Below are 23274 nucleotides of genomic sequence, written 5' to 3' on the forward strand. Positions count from 1 at the left end.
CCCCTGACTGTGCCCTGTATGCCTGGATCCCCTGGCCTCTCTTCTGAAGGTGTCAAGTGAGCACCAGGTGTGTAGAGAGCTCTTGGACACAGCCCTTGGACAGGCCTGCTGAGACCACACACAGGTAGCCCATCACCTTTACTCCCACATATCTGCAATGTCTATCTGATCCCTTTTGCTGCATGAAGTACTGACAGCTCTTGAGGCTGCAGCAGAGTGGGACAGCTCATCCTGTCCCTAAAGTCTGCACCCAAACCTACCACTCTGCAGATTTTTTTTCTGGACCAAAGTCTTTCCCCATGGGACAAAAGGTGTGAAGGTATGCCTCCATCCTGTAGCAGATGTAATGCAGAGGAAGCTGGGGCATGGAACATGTAGTGGAAGCATACCTCGTCTCAGCACCATGCGTGCTTATGGTGAGGGTCCTTCACGTGTTGGTTTGCTGACAGAAAGCTGCTGCGTCCCCAGCAGACCTTCACAAAACTGTTTCAGATTGGGTGCAAGGTTGATCCCTGGCTCGACCTGTTTGGGGTGCCTACCTCCATATCTTTGTTGAGAATGAGGCATTCTCTTGATTGACACTCAATTCAAGTTGTGCCAGGGAAGGATTAGATTGGCTATTAGGAAAAATTACATTATTGAAAGAGTGGTGAAGCATTGGATCAGGCTGCCCAGGGCAGCAGTGGAGTCCCCATCTCTGGAGGTGTTCAAAGAATATGTAGATGTGGTGCTTTGGGATACAGTTTAGTAGGCACAGTGGTGTTGGACTGATGGTTGGACATGATGACCTTAGAGGTCTTTTCCAACTTCAACGATTCTATGATTCTATATTTTACCCCTTAGCAAGCTCATATTACTGCATAAGAATATCGGATAGCTTCCTCTGGTTCACGGTGACAAACCTGCTGCCATGGGACTTAGCCAGGGCTGTACCAGCAGCATCAGCTGAACTGCACAGTAGGAGGTAGAGTAAAAGTGCCAAACTTGGCAGAAATGAAAAAGGGAGAGGGTCTGCTGCTTACAGCCACGAGAGGGCACAAGAAACAAAGCCGAGACCCTTCTTCCAAAGGCCTCCCTGCAGGTAGGGAGGATTTGTGAATGGCTGGTCTACCTTCTTAGGTCAGCTTTTCTTCTGAGAATTTCAGAATTTCTTCTGAGAGCAGAGCTTTTATTTTTTTTTTTACACTTGTGGATGTGTTTTCTGTTCCAAGTTGATATATACAACAGAAGGGACACCTCAACTCTTGATGCCTGAAGGAGGACAGACCCACGCCATTTCTCACATCTCCTGCTGCAGGGCGAGTTGTTTGGTCTCTCTGTGACTTGTCTGGAGGGGCACATCCTTACTTGCAGAGTGGAGTAAAAGCGGATGAGTTAAAAGGCGAATTGGCAGCATCCTATGACGATAGCTGCACAGAGGGTAATGGCTTTCATAAACAGCAAGTGTTTTGTTCTCATGGCTTGTTGTTAAACATCCACCAGTGTGGAGGACAGAAAATTTGTCCTATTCTGCTCAAAGAGCAACTGCCTGGCTCTGTGCTTACTGTTTACTGTCAGAGTCCATGGACCATCTCTTTTGCCCTTCTTGAACTGTCTAAAAAAGCATCCTCTATTGCTCTATGTTGCAATGGGACATTACCTGCTTCTTTCAGGGCCAGGCTGTATTAGTTGTCATGACAAAGTGCAAGTGGGATAGTGGGAACAGGTTGAAGACAACCCTTCAGACATGTATTAACTTCAAGATGTTCCTTGGAGGCTCTTCTTTCTCCTCAGCAATAGAGGCAGCAAATAGACATGCATTCTGCTGGCCTAGAGGCCCTGCCTGCCACCTTGGGGCTGAGGGACATCAGACACCAGGAAAAGACCTGGAAGGAATTATGAGCGGCTGTGCAAAATGGTCATCATGCCCCAAGGCAGGACCACTTCTTCCTAAACCAGCCCTGACAGTACCTCTGTTAGGCTGGGGATGGGGTTAATGTACCTTGTAGGAAGGTCTGGGAAAAGGCAGAAGAGAAAAAAATATATCTGGAAAATGATAATGTGAGTCAGTGTTTGGTGAGAGGAGAACAGAGAGAGGTGAAGAGATCCCTTCCTGGGAACATCCAGCTGATTTCTCTGCCTGGTTATGGTGTCACCTTATGATGGCAAGAGAGTCATGGTTTCCATGAGCTTGCACTGTGTCCTATGACACTCCTGTCACCTTGCCCTGCCTCTTGTTCCTGCTGTCTCAGAAAGGTTTATGCGGAATGAGACATTAGGTAAGAAGTCAGTCTTGAGGACAACGCTGGAAAATAATTTGGGGAGGGAAAGAAAATACATATTTGGTCAGCTCTACATGCTAGTTCTTGAACCAGCAGAGCTGTTTTGGCAAGAATTGTGGTTTTGTTTGACTAAAATAGTTACAAACTCAACTTAAGAATGATTGCATCTGTATGGCCTATAATTGCTTTATAGCTGTAATTTCGTACAGGAATAGCTCTGGCAAGGGGTGGTCTTGCTGTAACTAATGCCCTCTGGGTTAGCTGAGAACAATTATTCACTGTCTGACAAAATGGAAACTGGAGGATACAACCAAAACCTGCCAAGTGACATATTCAATACCATCAAAGGGAGCCACTATGTGCCCTGAATCTATGAACTGCCTTGACTGGGTCCTGTGAATGCTGAGGTGAGTTCAGCATTTGGGCAAGTTCCTGGACTTTGAAATACAGAGACCTCATCCCTGGTTTGGGCAGCTTTTGAGTTGCCAACTGCTGGAAGGAGCGATTGCGTCTCTGTGTTGGAGCATGGCAGAGCTGCCTCATGCTATTTGGAGACATATGCTGGTAGTCAAGGTCAGGGATGGGCTATTGGACTAGACTGACTTTTAGTGCAACCATATACACCCATGGGACTTTCTACCTCTATGTCTACCACAGCTGCTTTGCCAGCACTTCAGGGTAGTCTTTTTGTGCATTTTTGACACATGCAAGGCACTGGACACGTAGAATGACCCTTTGGAGGCCAAGATCTTCAACCAGGGATGGCCTGCATGCCAGGCAGTACATCTGAAACACTGCACCCAAATTCAACAACCTTTTTTTGCCTGGTTGAACGTAAGGCTGCACTGTTCAGACAACATTTGAGCTTGGAGAGCTACCTTAACACTCCACAACAGAACTATTTTAAAATTACTTCATAGCTCCTATGGAATACAAGCATAGCAGCAAGGCACCAATGTGGTGAGGACTCTTCCATTCAAGACAGTCTCTGTTCTTATTAAAAGCTTATAGAATAAAAATACTATAAAATTTGAATTAAAAACATGGTTTATGTGGTCTTTTCAAACACAATCAGAAAGTTTCTTCAAAGACATAAGGGTAAAAGATGAAATTGCCTTTATTCTTCTTAGTATAAAACAGGAAGAAGTAGAATTAATCATTTCTAATATGCTAACCTTTTTCTAACCCTGTCCATTAGATGTTTCAAGAGTCTCTGAACTGAGCCCAGCTCTTGACATTTAAATGTGTCTTTCAGAACATAATAGCTTATCCAATATGATGGCTCAAAGCAGGTACCTATTAAGCTATATACCCTTATCTCCTCTTCCAAAGGTGCTATGCAGTGCTTCAGAAAAGCTTGTGCATTTCAGTTCCCAGAAGAAACATGGTTTCTTGCAAGCATCAAAGTCCAAATAGAACAAGCAAGCTCTACCATCCCTCCTCTGCATTTTCGTGGAAGTAACTTAAAAAAAAAGCCTTGCAAAACAAGTGCATGTCTCAGATTGTCAGCACAGCCTGGCTGCAAACTGAGGATCAAATTTCTTACCATCAATATTCAGGCTTTGTGTAACTGTAAGTCTTGAGTTCTGAAGGGTCATATGTCAGCAACAGGTAGGAGAAATTTTATTTCTCCATTCTCTGTGCATCCCCTCCAGCACATGGTAGTAATGGTTCTTCTTCTGGAATAAACTGAGCAGGCCAGAATCTTCCTTGCTGGCATGGCTCATTGTCCTTACTCCTCTTTCCAATTTGATGGAGATCCTTGACAATTATTTTTTCAGTATCTTCTGGTACCGTTGTCAATAAATTAAATAGGAGAGCCACCTAGGCTAAGCCAAAAATAATCCATGTGGCCACCAGGGTTCAGTAACTGGAAAAGTAATTCCTGTCAGGCTGTTTACCTGCAGATTAGGGGTGAGAAAGAAGAAAATTAACAAGTTAATGTTGCTTTGCCTCCTTAAATTGGAGCATCTTTATGGACTCATTCATGTGGTTTATGTTGAGTACTTGAAGGGGTCTTTTCCGTTAAGGCTGGGCAAGTCTCTTGTTGTAGCAATAAACTGACATATGAGAGCACAAACATGCTTGTGTGTCAAAAAGATATACTGGGACAGAGGTGAATTAGCAGCAGAGCAGGATATGTTTTTTCTTTTATAGCACACCAATCTCAATTCAACCCCTGCATTTATAGGTAAAAGCAATGGTGTGGGAAGAGGTGTAAAACTGTATTGTCTTATCTTGAAACTATTTCCAAACTCCCTAGGCACAAAAAGCAGAGCACAGTGGGCCACTATAACAACATGGCTGGTACCACCTACGTTATTGAAGTTCTATGTGCTTCTATTATGTGTGATGACAACCCAGTAAATAGTTGCTTTAAATTTTAGGTACTCTTGATCATACAAAGAGAGTGTTTGCAATTTCTACTGTGCTTTTGAATGGCTTCAGGAGCTTACCCTGTTAAAAAAATGGGTGACTGATGAGAACCTACTGACACATGCCAAGAATGCATTTTTCTGTGTTGGAAACCAGTGGACTGAAGCTTATTTGATGCCATCCAAACCTCTTAGCATCAGCCAGTATCTCACACCTGCTTTTCTGCATGAGTCATTTTGTTTGTTTCATCAGATGTCAGCAATCCACTATCAACAAACAGAAAGCGTTTGCTCCTACTGCAGTTAGTCCCATACAATGTTATCGTGTGATACAGTCAATATGGACCTGGCAACTGTAGGAAAATTTGGTGATATTACCTACTGTGAGCTGTAAGTCACTGTCAAGGGTAAGCACACGTAGCAGACAGCACAGCAATGTGCATGGACTGGGAGATCGCCACAAAAACAGTGGATCAGTCTCCATTGTGAAGCTGCCCAGAAGGAGCCAGGATGCTGGAAACTTTTTTCAAGTCCTGCAATGCTCTGTACTACATAGATCAACACACAGAATCTTTGTGCATCATAATGCAAGAGCTCTGGAAATGAGGCAGGAGCAGGATGATTTGTCCTCATGGATATTCAAGAGCTATTTCTTTTTCTTTTGCTGGGGCTGAGTTGGTAGACAGAATACCAGCCTTGCTACAAAGCATTTCATTTTGTACTCTTATCTGAAGTTCATGATGTGAAGTTAGCAAAGTAACTATTACTATCTTTCTAACTTTAACTCATGATTGGACTTCAGCAGGGCATAAATTTAGTTAATAACCCAAGGGCATTTTCACTCTAGAAGTATCACCTATCTGTAACTGTATTACAAAAAGTCACTCCACCGCGAGTCTGGCTCATGGTGATCATATTGGAGTTCCTCTGGATGCTTATTCCATGGAGAGTGCATTTCGGTCAGCAGATTCACAGAAGTGCTTCAAGAAGCACTCCAGCATGCTGGAGCGTAGCCTAAAGAGTTCATCTCAAGGGTAAACTCTAAGCTCTGACTTGTGAAGACAAGGAGCCTCCAGTGATGCACAAGAAACTAAAGGCTGCTTTTGCAGTGACATCAATGTTTAATCCCCACTTCTCATGGAGTGAGTAGATTTTCCTACTTTGCCATGACTGAGATTTGACCTCTGAGTCTGTTGTGTAAAAACATGTCTTCTGAAGCACTCTGCATCATGAAGCATAGGTCTTAGGTGGTTAAAGCAGGGATACATGCCTTATTTTGTAAGATTGTCACAAACTGTTCTGTTTTGGTATATGGAAATTCCTAGGCTCTTTGAATTCCCTCCCTATGCTGGCCTTTCCTTCCCCAAAATATTTGGCTTCTTTGCATCCCAAAGAAGCCAATTTCATTATATTTAGACAATTTTGTGTTTTTGTCAGCACATACAATCCCAGGGAAATCAGTATGTCCCCTAGAACTGTAAAAGGCAAAGACTAGCCAAAGACTCAGACAGAAGATTCATCTCTGCAGTACACTGGTGGCCTGTGCATTCAACCCACGGTAACTGCAGTCATAACCCTGGTACTTTGCTGTGCCTCCTCTCTGAAATGAACTTTACCTGCTACATAACCTCCAAAGCCAATGGTGCTGAGGGTGATAAATACAAAGTAAATTTCTGTAGGGCCAACCCTCTGTTTTCTGGAAGAAGAGTGATGGCAAGTATACGAAAACTAGGATTCTCATTGCCAGAAATAACAAAAGGGTAAAAAAATTGGTCTTCTTCTGAAAAAGAAAGAAATCAATTCAGTTATAATCATGATTTGACACACTAGCAGGCCACATTCAGGTGTGGCACCTAAAGAACATTCAAATTTTCCAGGGAAAATAGACTTTAAGAAGAATATTTATGCCATTTCTGACAATACTCTTTCCAAGGGTCTTGATAGTTGACTTTAGTTTTCATTGCATTGGATGCCACAACTTGACTCCTACTCAGTGAATACCTTACTATAGGGAGACCTTTAACAAATATGAGGTGCTTGGACAGTGACTTTTAAATCATCGTACTTTCCAGCAACCTTGAAGAAGCCTTGGCTGGAGAAAGAGATTTATCTGCCAGACACACATATGCCCTGTCACTGAAGGTGTTCAATGCCAGGTTGGATGAGGCTATGAGCAAGCTGCCCTAGTGCAAAGTGTCCCTGCTCAGAGAAGAGGGGGTGGAACTGGATGATATTTAAGGTCCCTTCCAACTCAAACCATTCTATGACTCTATATAATCTGTGACTCTATATAATCTATGTATAGAGTTTATTAGTCTAGATTGTCTGGAAATTAATGGAAACCGTTGGATGATTGTTCATGCCTTCACACACTGTGCATGTGCTTTAGTCTATATCTGATCAAGCCTTGTGTTCTGCCTAAGTTTGCCAGACATAGGAATGAACTCAATTTGAACAGAGTTGTCTGTAACATTTATACCTGTTCTGAAAGAGAATTACAGTAGGAGGCACAGAAAAGCACTTCCTCAGTAGTGGTAAGAAAAGGAGAAGAGCTGCAAAGAACTTGGGGCATAGCCAGGTAAGACATATCCTGTCTGTAGCCCTTTACAGGTGCCTCCTCACCTTTCAGCTGTTGGGCTCAGATGGGCAACTTCAGCCTGATGTTTCCCTTCTGTCAAAGTCAAGGGAGGAAAGGGATTAAAGGACTGCATAATGAAAAGGAAGGATGATACACTGGGAATTGAGTCAATATGCATTGAAACTCCTACAGCTCACCTACATTTTATAGCTTTTTACAGTACACTTGCTTTTTGCTGCCTCAAGATGAAATGCACAGTCATCTCTCTCTACACTGACTGTAAAGGGAGACAGGTACTTCCCTAGAGTGTTAGCTCCTGAAATAGTTGTCTAGAGAAGTGGGATGAAGCGCCCACTCTCTCTGTTGATTGCTGAAGGGGGCTGGATGTCTGCCACTTAGATGTGCAAACAAAATGTATCCCTTTCTCTATGATTGCTTTGTTTAGCTCTGCAAGTGAGGAATGTCTCTTTCCCTCTCCTAGCACAATGCCTAACACAGCATGAGTCAAATACAATAGAGGACAATGCCGGCGTATATCTTGAGAAAAAATCCTAGAAATGAACATATAACTGTTCATGTGTAAGTAAAATCAATTACATTTCTCATTCCTTTCTCGTGTAGGAATTTCTCCAGCTTCTTACACAGCAGTGAGAGCATCTTACCAACATAGTGCAGAAAAACTATATTCAGAGGAATTCAAACAGAGCAAAGAAGACACAGAAGATCTGGCCCCCAGCAGTTTTAGGACATAGTGTGCCATAGCCTATGAAAAAAGATGGGTGAGAGGAGATATTCCAGAGAAGTGGAATAGCCCATGGTTTCATTCACACCTTCCCCAACCTGGCCTGCCTTTGACCCCAAGAGAGGTGGCTAATACTTCTCAGTCCACATGCGCTCTTCTTTCTCTGAAAGAAAACAGCAAGCAGATGAGGTGATTTGCCCTGCAGGTTCTGGGGATGCAGGGAGCATTTTGTGCTCCAAACACAGGCTTAGCGGTAATGAAAACACAAGCTAAAAGTAGTTACAGAAAGTGTGCTCTGTCCTGTGTCAAATACATAGAAAGACAGAAATCAGAGTTTTGGGGACCTGGAATACATCAAGGCTGGAGTCCCAGGCTTTTTGCCACATTGGAACCACATATAGTGATCTCTTGGTTCTTGGCGATCTGCCTGAGTGTTGTGACCTCCCTGGTTAAATGCCAGTAAGTTGGTATGTCCAGATACTGGCTCCAGTCCTGGAGGCAGTGCAGTCTGCATTAGAATAGAGGGTGCTAATTAGTCCAAACCATACTGGTGGCCGATTTATTCATGCCAGAGAGATATTTGTCTTAAAGTCCTACTAAAAGAGATTTTATCTAAGTAGTGAGCAATAGCTGCAGAATTCCAAACATGTCTTTAAATGGACTAGAGACTGTTCCTATTAGGCCTCAGAAGTTACATCCCTGAGTGCAAGAGTCCTGTACTTTGTGTACACCCTTACTCTGTCTGTGACCTTGAGAAACGGCACTGTCCCAAGCACAGTTCATCTCAAGACATCTATTACTTGGGAAATGTAATGTTTTCTTTCTGGGAAAGACAAATAAAAGAACTGAGTGGTTTATTGGCTACTAGACCACCAAATACTTGACCTGTCTTGTGCTGTGTGTCACAGAAATATTCCATTTCCATGACAAAACATGGTGAAGAGAAATGCAAGTACCTGATGTACCTTCACAACAGACCTCTGTGGTGAAGGCAAGGGTAAACAGGCAAAGTTACAATTTTCCTGGGACAGCCTTTCTGCCTTCACTAGGGAAGCAAATTTGACGGGGAGTGAATGATTTGTCTGTCTGTAATAAAAAAATTCAGTAATAAAGGTAGTGGCAAGAAGTGGATTGTTTGGTAGCAGGGTGCTGACTAACTAGGGAAGCTTTATCGATATGTGAATGTTGTAACCATGGGACATTTGTCATTGATGTGGTGGGGCAGAAGCCTTTCTCCTACAGCAGGAGGTCTCCACATAGGTTTGTGCAACACCTACACATGAGCTGTGATTCTGGGATACCACTGGGGCCCTTGTGACATATCACACTCACAGATCAGTGGAGCCTAGGGTGTAGTGGGAGTGAAGATCCAGATTCACTCTGCAAAAACATAGGTTTTACTTTCACTGCATGAGAGCATGAAGCAGGATCAAACAGTGTGTATTTTATGCTTAAATTTGGCAGGCCTGTACTTTTTGAGACACATATTTGAAAGAAAGGGCAGGGCAGTCAGGGGCAGGCAGACCCTGAAAAAGCCAGAACGTCTCGAAGCAGTAGTGTAAGAATGTCAGCATTTGCCTTGCCCCCTTCCCCTTTCCCCCTTGCTCTCCAGCATATTACTAATTCAACATGTGCACTAACAGCTCAGCACAGGTTATAGAGACAATGTCCATGCCCCAGTAGAGTTCACTTCTTTCCTACCATTCCTTGATGCTTCACAACACTTGTGGAACTAGAGCCTGTTAGATCCTAGAATAAAGACCAGGAAAGTGTTCTCACCCACAACTGGCATCAGAGCTAACGTTTTAACAGATGGCTTAAAAGGAAGAAATAAGTGGGATATAATACAAAAGGCCACTGATATTTCAGAAGAAAAAATAATGCACGAAGAGCTGTGTGAGGTCTCAGGACCAAGTCCATTGCTGCTTACCATCCACGACAACGAAGCACTGGAGTTTTATCCTTGAAAATATTATCCATTTTGGTCCTAATAGGCAGACATAATAAGCATCCAAAACCCACACACACACACATACATGGAAAGCATTAGACCTACCTATTGTGGACACAACAGTGACTGCAGAGAAGAAGGATTTACTGAAATAGCAGTTGCTGTCTTCAGTCTGTTTTTATTTATTTTATATATTTATTTATTTCAAACAGGGTATACTTCATTCTGAATGCCTTCAGTCAAGCCCTGGGAGCAAAAGTAAAGTTTGGTATTGACATGGCTGCTTTTCTCAAGTGCTTGCTGCAAAAGTGCTGCATACTTCAATTCAGGATGGGGAATGACATGATTGAGACCAGCCCCACGGAAGAGTTGGGGGTGCTGATTGATGAGAAACTCAACATGAGGCTGCAATGTGTGCTCACAGAGCAGAAGGCCAACTACGCCCTGTGCTGTATCAAAAGCAGTGTGGCCAGCAGGTTGAGGGAGATGATTCTGCCTCTCTATTCCACTCTCGCAAGACCCCACCTGGAGTCCTGTGTCCAGTTCTGGAATCCTCAACATAAGAAGGATATGAAACTGTTGGAATGGGTCCAGAGGAGGCCATGAAGGTGATCAAAGGGCTGGAGAACCTCCCATACGAGGACAGGCTGAGAGAGTTGGGGTTGTTCAGCCTGGAGAAGACAGGCTTTAGGGAGACCTTATAGTGAGTGACCTTCAAGAACGTGAAAGGGCCTACAGGAAATCTGAGGAGGGACTTTTTACAAGCACCTGTAGTGATAGGATGAGGGAGAATGGCTTTAAATTGGAAGGGGGAAGATTTAGATTAGGCATTAGGAAGAAATTCTTCATGAGGAGGTGATGAGGCCCTGACCCAGGTTACCCAAGGAAGCTGTGGATGCCCCATCCTTGGAATTTTTCAAGGACAGGTTGGATGGAGCCTTGATCAGCCTGGTCAAGTGGGAGGTGCCTGTGCCCATGGCAGGGGGGCTGGAACTGGATGATCTTTAAGATCCCTTCCAACCCAAACCATTCTATGATTCATTCTCTGATTTAGCTAACTACTGCTCCTTTCCTGCAAATACCACTCATTTATCCTCAACAATATTCTGACACTATTCACACTTTTATCTGCATGTCTGGACAGTAGCCAGCCAGTGGTTTGCAGTGTTAGTCTTTTGCCCTGTTTGTGCTGACTGCTGTAGTGGGCTTTAGAAGAAATGTTTTTCTTTCAGCGTGATCAAAGACCTTGTTTCTTTTAGGCTAAGTACTTTGGAAAAAAATGATCCCCACTATGATTAGGACGTGGCAGAGCAAGACAGTCCATCAGCTTAAGTCAGGGGATGGCTGGTTACTGGTTTTGAGTTTGTCCTTGCGACAGCAGTGGTGGATCCAGGACCTGATCACCAACCTGTTTGCAGGCACACTGACCAGTGACCCTGATCCCTCCAGGGAAGTATCAACGAGTTGCAGTGGGGTACATGTAACATACATAGAGAATTTAATTTTGAGGCTGTATTCTGGTTAGTGTCACAGATTTAAATACAGACTAAAAGTCCATTGACTTACAAAGCATTACTCTTGGTGTGACCACAACCAGAATTTAGCCTGACATATACACTCTTCTCCAATCTGCATACGTGAACACACACTCATATATTTACAATGCTGCCTTCGCAATAACTTTAGATGAACATGTATCAGACATGGTTCAGGTTGAGTTGAGACTGCCCTGCCACAGCAGGTTTTACTGGGTACATCTCCCAAGCCCCTTCTACCCTATCATCTATCATGTTATGAATTTTCAGACTCTTCCCTTTTTCCTTGGTTTTAATTCTAGATGCTGCTATTTTTTTTTAAAAAAAAAGTTTAAATAAGTAATAATAATTGAAAACCCTCGGACAGTATCCATCTGTCCCTGCCTTCAGCAAACAGAAAACATTGGACTGGGAAAGCAGGCTGATTTGTACAGAAACATTTTGGGTAAAATCTAAAATAAACTATACAAGAAGAGTCTTCTTCCCTGCTTCCTCCCTCATTATCTTTTTAGCTGGTGTCTCAGAAAATCAAAGCTGATAGAAGTAATTCCACAGTTCTTGCACAAAGATTTCACTTCTTGAAAAACTCCTCTTTTCTTTTCTCCTTCCTTACGTGCAAAAAAAAATGAAGTTGAAGTGTCTGCCTGCATATGTGAATTAGGGGCTTTATTGTTGGTTGTGCCAGAAATACTAGTTCTTCCCCTCTTTTCCTTATCCTGTGAGCTGGTCATTAGGAGCCCGTTAGTTCCCCATGCAGAAATGCTTACAAGCAAGGCTATCGGCACTCCCAGTTTTCTTCTGCATTGTAGCAGACAGAGCTAGGAAATACTGGAGATGAAGACACGACCGCGCTCATTCTCAGCTTCTTGTGTGGGCACTAGGCTACCTGCATCTCTTCTGCAGCATCTTCAAAAAGTAATCCCTGACTATGCCACCCTTCTTGTAGTGATTTGGGCTTGCTTCTTTTTTTTTTTTTTCCATCAAAAGCTGAATCAACAGGAGGAAAGACTCCAAAGAATTGGGACACTGTGGGATGGGGACTATTAGGGGCTAACTCACAAGGTTTTATGAAGTTATTCAAACTGTATTTACCAATGATGCAAACTGCCTGGTCAGACCAGAGAGCAGGCTTGGGGTTTCCTAATATCCAAATGACCACATCAGCAGGAATACAGTGAAAGTTATGCCTAGCAAGGCTGAGTGGGAAACAACCTCTTATTGGGAAACAGGAGGGAGAAATCTTTTCTGTGGGCCTGGCACTTACCTTCATAAACTGCTCCATCTCTGGCACTGTGAGATGGGTGAACTTCTGCAGAAAGCCTCCTTCATTTGGGCTGCTGCAATTTTCTCCTGATTCTCAGCACTCCTCTCTAGTGCCTGGAAAATGGCAACACCCACCAGCAGGTAGATGAAGTAGCCAGGCACCAGCAAACCCGTCTACAACTTGCCACTGCACATGGCCTTCAGTAGGACATGACAAGGGACAAGGAGTGAAAGGTGGCAAATGGTAAATCCCTCACACTCCTGGGTAGCCTCCCTCAGATAGAAAGAGCCCTCCCAGTTCTGATTTCCACTGGGATCTTGGACTGACAGGGGCAGCAAACTGTCAAATACATCCATGGAGAAATTGGAAGAAAAAAAATCCACAATAAACCCAATCCCGCTTCCCTCCCGCTACCCTCGCAGTGAAAAAACCAAACTTTCCACACTCTGAAATGCATGCTGTTTAGGAATTTCCTCTTGTCTGTGAAACTCTGCTTTTCTGAGTTCTCAGGAAAAGTGGGTCAGGATATGAGGAGCTGTCAGTTGACCATCTCCTGTTCAAGAGGTTCTGAGGACAGGTGAGGATAGCCTGCAATTGACCCACAGGGGAGCATGCTTGGAAAAACATTATTTTATCTCCTCTGCCTCCTGCTAACCCTGAGAACTGGGCACCAGGACAAGGCCCATTGACCCCAGAAGCCCCTTTGTGCCCTGTGTTTAGGTGCAGCTTTGGGAAAATGCAGCTGGGCTGCTCTCCCGGGATTCACTTGTCAACTTGCATTGCCAAAGGTCTGCACAGCGTACGTAGCCACAACTCACAGCAACACCTTGGTCACAGAAGTTCTTCGACCAGTATTTCCTATGCAGTGTATCCAACAGAGGACATTGCAGTATCACCGAAGGCAACAAAGCTGGTGTGAGGTCTGGTGCACAAGTCTTATGAGGAGCAGCTGAGGAAACTGAGGCTGTTTAGTTTGGAGTAAAGGAGGCTGATGGGACACCTTATTGCTCTCTACTGCCTGAAGGAAGGTTGTATTGAGGTGGATATTCATGCCTTTTCCCAAGTAACAGGAGATAGGATGAGAAGCAACAGCCTCAAGTTTTATCAGGGGATGTTTAGCTTGGGTAGTAGGAAAAAGCAGTTCAAGGAAAGGATCGCCAAACATTGAAGCTGGCTGACCAGGGAAGCGGTGGAGTCACCATCCCTGGAGGTATTTAAAAGATGCGTAGATATGGCACTTAGGGATATGGTTTAGTGGTGGGCTTGACGGTGGTTTATGGTTGGACTTGGTGATCTTAAAAGTGTTTTCCAACTTAAGTAATTGTGTGATTCTATGTTACTGACAGTATCACAACCTCTACTGATTTCAGAAGGATGGTTCCCATATATTGGAAACTCACTTATGTAAGTTTTCTAAATTGTTCCTATCAGCTACAGTGAGAATTTGACTGCCATTGATAACAATTTGTAGGGTGGTAAAGCAAAGTCTTTGAATGAAGATATTGACTTGGAACAGATACAAGGCAGAACTGAGTCTGGCTGTTCTATGGACATTCTTAACACTCAGATTAACTTGCTTGACATTAGATATTTCAACACTTTCATTTGCTTTATGCACAATTTATTGTTATTTCAGAAGATGCCCTACTTTAATAATGAGGAAAAACTGAAGCAAATCATCCTTTGAGGAAGCATTTAAAATGTGCCACCCATTGCACTCTTCAAGTTTCTGGGTTTTTTTATTGAGTTTGAAAATATATGAAAAAGCAGAGACTCTGGGATTAGCTCCGCAGAACTGGTGTAAAGAATAAGTGGCATAGTAATAATAAGTGGTATTTCACGCATAAATCTGTTTACCTCAGAGGAAAACAGGAAAGCTATGAATGAAGGTAAGTAGCCTTGCAAACCCTTAAAGTTTAAAGATTTTCCTTTGAGTTACTGGAGAAGGTTTTGTCGTGTTTCCTTTCACTACTTTTGAAGCCACATGGTGTCAAAGGTCTGTTTCTTACTCAGATTTAAACTGGCAATCTATCTGATGAAGCAGCCACATTGTCCCTGTGCAGGAAGAGAATACAGGAGAGTTCAGGAATACATGCCACCTAAATGCAAGTTAATACAACACTCCTAGATGCTAATTAATCCAAACAAATCACTGGTAATGGCAGTTCTTCTCTCTGGTGCTGGTGGGCAGCAGTGGGAGATTGCATTGTTCCAAGTCACTCTCGCACAGGTACTGGAGAGAGACGGGCTGGTCCACAGTTTCAGTGCAGAGTAAAATCCATGTGGTCAACAGACATATAGATCTGGAGTTTGAAGCTCACTGTCCACTTCACTGAAGCAAGGTTTTTTTTGTGGACATTGGAAGCTGAATTTGTTCTCCATCAAATCTCCAAGCACATGGGTCAAGTGTCTTTAATACTCTTTTACTTTAGGGACAGAAAGCCTCCTGTAAACTTTCCCAAGTTTGTAGCAGACTATTCGCAGACATCAGTTTTGTGTTGTTTTGGTTTGGTTATTGCCCTTCTGGCATTTTAGACTCTGGCAACTTGATGGAAATGTCTTCAAGATATTGTTTAACAGCATTTCACTGAACTTGTGTTCTTTCCAGGGTCTCTACTCTTCTTATTTCGATGCAGTTTTTCTATGCCCTGAAGCAACCTCCAGAGTATTACGCTGGTATACACATACCGCTAATGCTAAAGAGTTCTTTCCACTTGTACACACATCAACTAATCAACATTAGGGGCCTGCAGTCATACATCGGAAAGCTTTGTTTGTCATCATCACTGCTGAGGCCTATAGATCAATAAAAAGATGATATTGTTCATATAAAACCCAACAAACAAGACCTGTATAAGGCTTACATGTGGTTTCATTCATTCTAATAAAGCAAGTGCATCTCTTAAGAGCTTTAGCCCATCAAATTTTGTAAACTACTTATTCACTTCAACAATCACTGACACAAGGATATTGTTGTATCCAAGTCTAGGTCAAGCAAGACTTACTTGATCTCATCCTATTTCCATAATAATCTCTGTCATTTCTCTAAGAATAAGAAGGTAAGGGCACTTTTATTGCCGCAATAAAAACAGCAAAGTGATCTTCTGATGGCACTTAATTAGATTCATTTTATCTTCTTTGACTGAGCATGACATACTGTAACCCTTATTTATGAAGTAAAAATGAATGTCTTATGGTTCCTAACACAATTGAAGAAGAAATTACCATGGAATTCAGCTTAATCTGTATTTGTATCCGACATAAATGATCTTGAGATAAATTACAGGAAATTATTTTCTACTCCTGGTAACCATAACAACAGATGGGAATTGGTTCTGGTTCAACTTACTGACTGTTCCCGAACTCTTCCATAATGTGTAATAAAAATTATGAGACAAAAGCAATCCACAGGCTTCCCTGTTTGTTTGTATAGGAACACTTTGTGAAGCACTGAAAACTAATTTTAAGTTAAGCTTCAGTCCTTCAGCTCTCCATCAGATGTAGGATGAAATGTATTGCTGTTCCAAAATGCAATGGCATACAGACTGTGTAATGAATCTCCTCAGGGAAGTGACACAGGACAAAGCTTAATGACACCTTCATGAATTGCGCTGAAGTGAGAAAATTGTGAGTTTAACTGGACAGGATTTTAGAAAATCCTGCAGATCTGAGTAATCCCTACAAGAGACTTTGACTTGGATTAGTAAGGAGCTCAAAGCAGGGTCTGCTGTAGGATCAGACCAAGTTGCTCAAGGTTTTATCCAGTCAAATCTTGACAACCTCCAAGTTTTCAAGACAGCAAAACCTCTATTGGAAACTTGCTCTTTGTCTTGAATGTCTCATGATGAAAAAGTTTCTTCTTATATGCATTCTAAATGTCTCCTGATTCATTTTATGCTTTTTTTCCTCTTTTCTCCCACTATGCTCCACTATGAAAGGCCTGGCTCGGTCTTTTCAATGTCCTGGTCATAGGTACAGGTTGCCTGCTATTAGGTGCCCTGGAACCATATCTCCTCTATGCCAAACAGCACCAAGTCCCTCAGCAAGTCCTTACACAGCAAGTGCTCCAGCCCTGAGCGCCCTGTTGGTCCACTGGTGAATTTTCTCCAGTGTGTCCACGTCTTTTTCATATTTAAGCTCCCTAGATGATAAAGTATCTAGATATGTGTTAATAAGTGTCAAGCAGAATAGATAATCACTTTGCTTAATCTCTTATCTCTTCTGTTGATGTATCCCAGGATGCTGTTGGCTGTCTTTGCTGCCTGGTCACATGATTGGCTCATCAATCTATGAAGATACCTACATCCATTTCAGGAGAGCCGTTCCTCAGCCAATCACTCCCCAGGTGAACCACTGCCAATGATTAATCCTTCCCAAAGGCAAAGCTGCATATGCTTTAAAGCTCAAATGGCAAAAACCCAGGCCTCTCCTGTATCGTGTCATACCACTACAGCTGTGACTACAGAAATAATGACACCCAAAGAATGGTCTTCTCCTACTTTTTGCAGTTAGCTGTAAGCACCTATCTGTGCGACATATAAAAACTTCCTGGTAAGCTGACCTGGTCTCAGTATCCAACTGTATCTCATACCATCTCTTAGACCCAAGCTAAGTCTTAGAAAGGACTGGTGACAAAAAGGAACCTACAAAAAAAGTGTTGACAGATGCATGCTGCCACAGAACACCCTTGTATTCTTTTTTTCCCTCTGTTTTCTTTTCATCTCATTCTTTTTATATAACTCCAAAATCATGTTCCACGCAAGGTGAGGGAAAAGGTGGTTTCACGTTTGTCCTTCCCCAGCATGCAAATTGACCAAAGATTTGTTCTAGGACCGTGGCCAGCTAAGCAACTCTCATCTGCTTTGGAGTTTGCAGCCCACTAGCTACCTTTCTGTTAGCAGCACATTGTTGGAGCACAGGGTGTTACAGTCACCTTTATTCCCTTCTACAAGGCCAGTCATCCATTTCTCAATTCGCCTTCACTCCAGCATTTCTGTTGGACTTGGCAATGGTGTAGTTCTGCCAGGTCATTAATCTAATCGGCTCTATGAAAATCAAAACCATGAATCAACTCTCAGACAAGAGATACCTATCAATGCCCATGAGCTTTGGCAAAAGAGGACATAATGGCAAGAATTTACCAACTGTTTTGTGCCCTCAGCTAAGCCTTTTTTGCAGCATTTTGAGAGGGGGAGAAGAACATTTTTAAAAGCCACATGTTTAGCAGCAGAAAAAGGGCAGAGGTGTTTTGGGGGACATTTGGTCACAATATCTTGCTGCCCAACGCATGCTAAATTCATTTAAAAGTGCATACATTGATACAGGATGATGAAGTATGTGACAGCCTTTAACAAACACATAGGCTAACAAATACTAGAGATAAAAACCAGTTCTCTGAGCCATAAAAGTTACTTTTCCATGCATACAGAGGATATGTTTATACATTGTAATGAGAGACTATAAGAACAAGAACAACTCCTACCTGCACTATAAGTTTAGTACAATTCAAGGTTAAAATGGTGCATTGATGTAAGAGCAGTATGTCAAAGCTGAGTGGATGAACCTCTGGTGTAAACAGAATTGACAGTCCAGAAACAGGAAGGTAAGAAGTGCTACCTGAATCTTATAAAAGTCATAATACATACAGGCACTTCCTAAGCTGATCCAGGTAAGAGAAACAAAACCCCACAACTAACTAGTATGGCACAACCAGTAAGTTGAAGGAGGTGCAAGACCTCTGGGATGTAGTGTGAGACAGGACAGGTATATCGCAGCAGCTCGTGTGTTTAACAGACTGTACAAAGCCTTATTTTGACTGCAAGTTGTAGACCAGAAAATAAATGCCTACTGCATGACCTGGAAAGCCGTGAAACAGTAGGAAAAGATCAGAAAGACAGCCAAATGGCAAACAGTTTGAATTTGGTTACCATGATATTGTGTCGTTAGAGGTTAGACCACAAAGAGCACTGTGTGTGTCACTCTTTCTCATGTGTTCTGCTCCTGCCTAGGAAATGTATAGCAGGCTGCTTGAATCGGGACAGTCCTTTCAAGATGCTCATTTATACCAACAGGGACCTAACTCATGATTGCTAGAAGTCGGTAAAGCTAGGTTAGTTTATACCAGTTTACATCAGACCATTTGCAATTATTTCTTCCCTTTCTGAAAAACATTTTACAGATAATAATAAAATTACATAGCAATTAAGTAGTGAGATATTACACCTTGTGGAAACAATTCAATAGATAGTGTGGCAGTATCTTGCAGTGGTTAATTATTTGGCTTAAGAAACAGATCTTCTTCTGTGGAAACATCTGAAGGTCGTTGCATTCAGTTGAGTTATGTCTAATCCCAGCAGATCAACACACAGAACAATACAGTCCGTGTGTGCAGCCTTCTCTGCAGAAACAAACAGTAAACTGTTGCAACAAGAAAGGAATGATGTTTAGCTAGCATCAAAGTAATCAAATTTGCTCTCTCTCCCTATGCAGTTCCACTGAATAAATTAAAAACCCACTAATGTTGGGTTATTTTATTGAGGCAATCTGACTTAATCCTCGTACCTTTTAATGAACACAAGTTTTAAAGAACTTAAACTTGAACCATGGTTAAAGAAACTTGTTTCTATCTAGCACATTCAGGGATAAAAGTTAGAATCTCTAACTTTCTGACATACAAGGAAGAGTAACAACAATATCACACTTAAAAAATTAAGACAGGATATTTTTGATGATGGCAACACCATTTTGTGATTTATAAGAACAGTTGCATTCCACCCTAATTTCACAACTGAATAGCAGATGCTCTTCAGTAAAAAGCTGTTATCATTTTATCTGTTTTACAATATGTCATGTATATTTTGCCAATCATATTTTGGCTCTCATCACAACGTCTGCTGTAATGCAATTGTAAGCTTGTTTAATCAGTTCAGCTTAATCTGGTGCTTTCAACACTGAGTGCATGCACACGCACACACACACTTGCAGATCATACATTGCCCGTACTATTCCCTTTTGCCTTGTAAAACAGAGATGCATCGCTTCATCTATTTGTTAGGCAGAACCTGTCTTTGAAGGTGTGTGAAGTTCTACTTAAAAAGGATGGCACAATATGTTACATGGTTTTTTTACCTGGCAGAGCAGATATTCATTAAAAAAAAATGGCCTTAATTGGTATTACCTCACATTTATTTTAAAATAGATTATTAAGTTACACATAACATGGTGCATGCTGCTGTCTTGTAGTTCAAAACCATGAATCAAAAAAAGCTACTTAAACCCTGCACCTGTGCAAATGAAGACTTTCATCTTCACAAGCTTAACAATTTATCCTCCCCAAACTCATCCATCAATCTGTAGACTTATTTCCCTTGAAAACGCCTGATATTCACTTGTTCTGTTGGAAGCTCTGGTTGTTTCCAAGGCTGCTGACACCAATTTACATGAAAAATCCCATTTCACATATCTGTTCACAAAGAGGCAAATCCAGCTTGAGCTGAGTTTGTTCCGCGGTACAGAAATGTTACAGAAGATGGCAGCTGGCTTTTGTGCCTTCCCAGCTCTTCATTTTTTTCAGTCAGACTGTTATTCATGTGATGGCATTTTCTGCTAGCTCTCAGCTGAACTGACCATGAGGGTCCACGGTCAGTAGCTTTTACTGGGCCTTAGACATAAAAACTCCAAGCCAGCATTAATAAAAAGCAGTCCTCAGCATTTTTTTTTATATTGCTATTACACACTGCATGCTTTTCATTAAGGGAGAACCAGAAACGTAGCCTTTCACTGGATGTCACATCATCACGGTCATTGGGTGTTACAGCTCCTGCAAAACCCCTCTGATTAACAGTACAAGGGGTGATGATTTCAGGCTTCCTCAGCCATGGAGGAACCAGCACAATTAGACTAACTTGTGAGTCTCCCTAAAAGAAAGTTTTCTGGCCAGACCTTTCATAGTGATAGAAGATAATGGAGGAAAAAATTCTCATTACTGTGACAAGACCTGGTGCCTATGTATGCTCTAGGACACTATATTTGCTTGGATTGTAGAGAGTTGAAATCTGCTACAGCTCGTGCTCAGGTGATGCACAACTTGACTCACCTTGAGCTCTGGGTCACCCTTTTCAATTCCTGATCTACTCCGTCCTGGGCAGCCAAGAGATATGGACTAGGAGCTAGCCAGGAAGCATGGCAAAATCTCTCTGAGAACTGAAAACCCATGAGATGTTTGAAAACGAACAGTTTTGATAGACATGCAGCTTACCTGGCCACATCGCCATCAGTCAACTGAGGTGAAAAGGAAAGAATTTTCTTTCAGTTAATACACAATAAAATTGCCTCATGGCAGAAGTCACAAGAAGACTCTTTCTCCAACCCCATTCCTGAAGAGACTCTCTACCTACAGCTTGCACATCCTTAGTTCGGATAGAGATGCAGATCCTCAAACAAAAAGGTTGATAATTATTTCTCTGGCTGTTCCAGTGGCATTTTAGACAAAAGGTTTCCTCAAGAAATTCTACTTTGAGTAGGTGTATTTTCAGTTCTGTAAAGTAGAAGTGATTTCACAATTTATTGTCTCTAGAAATGATAATTAAAAGTTACAAACCTGTATTTTTTCATTCTTCTTTTTATTCAGGCTTCAAATAAATAGAATACCTTGGAAGCGCCAGATTCTCCCCCAACCAGCTCTCACAACTGTAGAACATGTTTCGTGCTGTTTGATGCCTAGTGAAATGTTGCCTTTTTTTATTTTTCTGGGACACTAGAAAGGAGGAATCATGTTCCAAAGCCTGAGAAAGAACTAATAGATTTTATGCAAAGACGTCAAATGAGTAATGTGCTGAGGAAAGCAGATGGAGGTTCCTTTATCTCAGCCATGTTTCACCTTTTGAAACAGCAAGGAATTTGGCCCAAAGGCAGAAGTACCATTTCTTGCCTCATAGACATGTGTTCCCAAACCTCTGAGAAATGCTTTTATCTTCCCTGTGCAATAATTACAGTGCATCAAGAGGCCAAGAAGGCAGTGAACTGCACCTGGCTTGTCACTGGTGTTTGATATTTTAATGCAATGTGTTCCATTGTTGCATCTCTCTTTGTTTCATCTTTGCACTTCAAGCACTGTCATCTTGAGCAAAACACGACAAAGCAAGGCTGTTTATTGGTAGTGCAGGTACTCCATCTGGCTCATCCATCTTCCTCACACTTCAGAAAAAAAATTTGCAAAGCATATAGGTCAAACTGACCCTTTCAGCTATCTCTTATACCCTCTGGAGGCAGCTGGATTTTCTTCTCTTCTCTGAGGTCTCTGCAATTCTTTACACATCTTCCCAATTATTCATATTTCTAATTCCACAAGCAAAACCAATTTCCAATGAATTATTACTGTGGCCTCAGTTGCAATGAGTAGAACAGCATACTCTAATCAACACTTTCTCAGAGGGCTATTACAACTCTCACACTTCAGTGGGGACTTACTAGTACTTTCTCATCACTCACCCACCAGTACTTGGATCTACTCTCTGCTGAAACAACTAATGCAAGCCAACCTACGCTTGCACAGACCGCGAACGGAGTGAATGCTCTTCCACTGTTCCCCACGTGCAAAACATGTACCAGCAGCACTAATGCAGTGAGCATGGCAGCAAATGTCCCAGCAAATACCTACTGCTGTTTTGCACAACTTGTCCACTCATTTGCAGGAATTTATGGCACTGTGATTTTAAATCAGCAAAGGACATGGGTTTGTAAGTGACTGGTTCTTTTTGGCTGCCTTAAACTACTTGCTTTTCTGCTTTTAAGCACTGTTGAGATTGCAGCAGAGGCAGTATCCTTCAGCCTTTTCTCTCTCTTGCAGGCAGCCTAGCTGTACTTGATGCCCAGAGAGGTCTTGCCAGTAGGGAGAGCAGGGGCAGAACAGTACTTTGGACTCACCTTGGACCAATCAGCCCCACAGAACTCAGTTCCAGAACTTTTCTAGAAGAATCACTGCACAAGTCCACCAAAACCTACAAATAACAGTCTTCAAGAGGGGCCATTTGCATCAGCATGCCCACCATCTGTCCTGGGAGAGTGAAGAACAGGACCAAAGCCCATATGATGTCCCTGCATATTTTGCTCTCTCCTTCTTCTTTTTCTCTCTTTCTTTCTTTTCCTTAACACAGATTTAGCAAGCCAATGCCAATCTTATTCCTAAGAATGCCTCTATAAATAAATTCCTTTTTGAACAAATCCTTTGGCATTGTTTTGCCTTCATTAAGCCTGGGGGCTACTTAATTCATGAATTTTACAGGGAGACCCAGGGTCTGACCTGAGCAACCCCTGGACTGTCCAGTCTGGATTGCGACAGGGTTCACTGTCTAAACCCACTTTCCCACTTGAGCTGCAATGTGCATCAACCACTTCTTAGACTGATGATTTTGGGAAAGCAGCAGTGTCATTACTGTGGGGACTGGAGATCCCTCACAGGCCCCTATGTGGGCTAGACAGTCTGCTACAGTATAAGTGAGTATAAAGAGTATAAAGAGCAGGACTCTGCATATTTGGCAAGAGAGACTAGGAGAGTGTGTCAAACAGAC

The 23274-nt window shown here is 42.3% G+C and overlaps 1 pseudogene; it reads right to left on the reverse strand.

The window, feature by feature from the left end:
* Positions 1–1467: 1467 nt before the first annotated feature.
* LOC104057776 (potassium channel subfamily K member 16-like) lies at positions 1468–12900 on the reverse strand (annotated as a pseudogene).
* Between the last annotated feature and the right edge of the window lie 10374 nt (positions 12901–23274).

The sequence above is a fragment of the Cuculus canorus genome, chromosome 5 (genome assembly GCF_017976375.1).
Source record: "Cuculus canorus isolate bCucCan1 chromosome 5, bCucCan1.pri, whole genome shotgun sequence".
NCBI lineage: Eukaryota > Metazoa > Chordata > Aves > Cuculiformes > Cuculidae > Cuculus > Cuculus canorus.